The sequence below is a fragment of the Nelumbo lutea genome, chromosome 3 (genome assembly GCF_056320005.1).
Source record: "Nelumbo lutea isolate HS-2025 chromosome 3, American lotus-T2T, whole genome shotgun sequence".
Taxonomy (NCBI): domain Eukaryota; kingdom Viridiplantae; phylum Streptophyta; class Magnoliopsida; order Proteales; family Nelumbonaceae; genus Nelumbo; species Nelumbo lutea.
The window spans coordinates 28,327,627-28,331,053 of NC_142686.1; the positions used below are offsets into that span (position 1 = coordinate 28,327,627).

General features: G+C 35.9%; 1 pseudogene; it reads left to right on the top strand.

Moving 5' to 3' along the window:
• Positions 1–1,048: 1,048 nt before the first annotated feature.
• LOC148863877 (uncharacterized) lies at positions 1,049–2,010 on the top strand (annotated as a pseudogene).
• The last annotated feature ends 1,417 nt before the right edge of the window (positions 2,011–3,427 follow it).

The window sequence follows — 3,427 nt, forward strand, 5'->3', positions numbered from 1 at the left end:
AAAATGATGTTCATCCACCAAGGAGCATTACCACTGTAATTGCAGGAGTTTATTATCAAGATTTCAGTCACACTTGGTTTTTGCCTATATAATTGCTAATAAAGCTACTGCTCTTGCATTAGTTAGGTTTGCTAGTAATTTGTTTAACCAGACTACTTTGCGATTTTATCATATTCAATTTTTTTTAGGGAAAACTCCTGATAGGTACCTTATACTTTAGGCTGAGTGTCAATTTAGTACCCGAACTTTAAAACACGACAATCTAGTACCTAAACTTTCAAAATGCAATAATTTAGTACCAACCATTAACCAGTCGTTAAGTGTCATGGGAAAAGACACAAATGTCCTTCAAGTGTCATCAAATTTTCTTTATCAACCATCAATAACGTCCATAAGGAACATCCATCACAAGAAAAGGCCGCAACAATCTATTACCCATCCATGCATTTAATTAAAAAATAATCACAAAAAAACACTTCCGCTAAACGTCAACGATAGAAATTTTAAGCTTTTGTCAAATTTCTTTGAAACGCGACATCAACAGTCCATTAAGCTTCTCTCCCTTTTATTTATTTAACCAGATTTCATCTTGTATTTCTTGATTCAAAAGTATAAGTTATTTTTTATTTCTTTTGCCGCGTTCGCCATAAAAATGGTTTTCCATCTTCCATTTGATTCTCCTCTTGACGAACAAACCAAAGATAAAGAGAAAGAGGATGGAGCTGCTCACAGAGGGAGCAAACTAGAAGAATCGGTTATGGATGTTAAAATCGCCAACCCTTCTCGTCCTTTTCTTCTTTTTTGTCCTTATTACCATTTGCAGAAGAAGATAAGGAGCTCACCGTTTGGTCTGCTCTTTTGCTTCCCTACCTGCCTATTGTCTCTCATCCTATTTGTGCCTCTGGCCTACAACGGTGCCAGCATTTTCTCTTTACACGTCCCTTTTCCGGCCAAAATCTCGCCAGAATCTACTAGCTTTACACTTGAATATGCAGTAGGACAAACAACATGAAAATTGACTTTTTCGTCTTCCTTATCCTCCTTGTTCATGTATGCTGTCAAGGAGGAAACCCCACCTTCTAAACTAAAGGGACATTTTCCCCCTTTGCAAGAACAAGAGTCTTCAGTTCTTCCATGGAACTCTTCTTCATCTCAGAGATCAAGGTGGCACAGAAAGAATGGGCTGATGTTTAAGATTCTACAGCATACCGCCCCATCAAGGCAATTTTCTGTTAGAGTACATGAGTTCTTTCATGGGTCACATTTGAATTCTTCCTGCAAGTTTTGGCTTTTCATGACTTGGATTTCTACTTTGGAGTCATTCGGTTATAGGGAATTGTTTTCAATAGAGAGTCTTTTTAAAACAGGGATTCTGAGTCACAACAATTTCCCCTGATTTCAACTATATCTTCAAGAATACGTCTACAAAGATTTGGTTCAATCGCTTAAAGAAGGGGAGTGTAGATCCTGGGGAAGTTTCTCTTGGTTAGAACCTCTCGAATTTACTTAGGCTCCTGTACAAATTTGGTGGAATTTATGTAGACAATGATGCTATAGTCTTGAAGAGCCTCTCCAATTTGAGAAATGTCATAGGAGCATAGACTATCGATCTAAAAACTAGAAATTGGAGTCGCTTGAACAATGTTGTCATGGTCTTTGACAATCCTCAACATGTTCATCGAGGAATTTGCACTCACCTTCAATGGGAACAAATGGGGTCACAATGGACCTTACTTGGTTTCAAGGGTTGTTTCAAGAGTGAGTGGAAGACCTAGCTTTAATTTTACTGTGTTGCCACCGCCAACATTTTATCCAGTTGATTGGAATAGGGTTCAAAGCCTCTTTCATTGACCTCAGGATGCTTTCCATTTGAAATGGTTGTCTTCAATGCTCAAGCACATTCACAAGGGAAGTTTTGTTGTTCACCTATGGAATAAGCAGAGTAGGAAGATGAAGGTTGAAGATGATGAACATTGTTTTCATTTTCTTGAGAAAGAAGATGATGAATAATATGTTTCATTTTCAAGGATAATTTTGACATTTTCAAAAGTCTTAAATCACACATGAGGTCACGTAATATACATAACTGACGGTCCACTAACGGTAGGTACTATATTGTTGCATTTTGAAAGTTCAGGTACTAGATTGTCACGTTTTAAAGTTCGGGTACTAAATTGGCACTCAGCCTAAAGTACAGGGTACCTATCGGGAATTTTTCCTTATTTTTATACAACAGGAAATGCATTCTAAGTAATTTTAAGTCTAGGAATTAAGTTCTTTTTTTTCTTAAAAAAAATCTTTTAAGAGGGCAACTTCTAGTCAAAGGATTAGCAATTATATCCTATATACATGGTAGCTAGTGGACATTAGATGATTCCATGCATATGTTTTCTTCTATAACAAAAATACTTTAGTCCAAGTACCTTAATTTGCTTGAATCTATGGCTCAGTCTGGAAGGTAGAGTGCAAAACCTTGTACTTCATACTGTTTTATATGTAATTGCACTGTACATACTTATATTCGTACTCCTACTAAACTGAGCCTATAGTGCAAAAAAGAAAAAAAAAAGAAACTGCATCATGAAACAAAAATGTGAATCAATGACAAAGTGAGACGTAAACCAATGATAGACATTTGACATCTTTAATGTGATTAGTTAATATCAAGATTTAGTATGTCACAAATATTCTTCTTATTCATGCCCTTCTAATAGTAGGTATAGCTTAAATCTTATGGAATATATTTGTATAGCTTAAATCACGCTGGCCTTCGATGTAAGCAATACACTGAAGGCTGTGATTCACAGTTTTGACCAAATCGTGGAATATTAATCAAGAAATTTCTAGGAGGATTTGATCCCAAAACTCCAAACAATCCAACCATAATAAAGGTGGAATTCAATCCTAGTTCCAGATCATCAATAGGAAACTACTAGCGAGCCAGTTGACAATGAGCTCAATAAAACAAATCTTTTGTGTTTTCTTAATAGAGTCGTGGTTGGTTGTCAATTAAAGTCCTACCAAAATACTTGTAACTCGTATAACCAAAGAATATAGAAATAAAAAGAATCACACTACATACACTACTGTAGATAGATAGTTTTTATGATTTTGGCTAAGATATTCTAGTCTAATTACCTGACTTAAACAGATAAAGCCAAATTAAAAGTCATAAGCTTCATCAGCAAAACATAGTGCTGAAAGAAGCCAGTAATTGGATAAAGGAGCGAGGCATCTCTGAGGACATTTTAGTTAAGATGTTGATGATGCCTCTTGTTTAACTTGGCCAATCATGAACGGCTATGTTTGGTTTGATGGAAAAGGTAAGAAACCTATACAAGGTTTGTAAAGGTTTTCTTACCTTTCCCTTCCTTTCCCTATCTTTTCCTTTAAACCAAACACAGTGGAAGTTTCAACATGGTGTTTT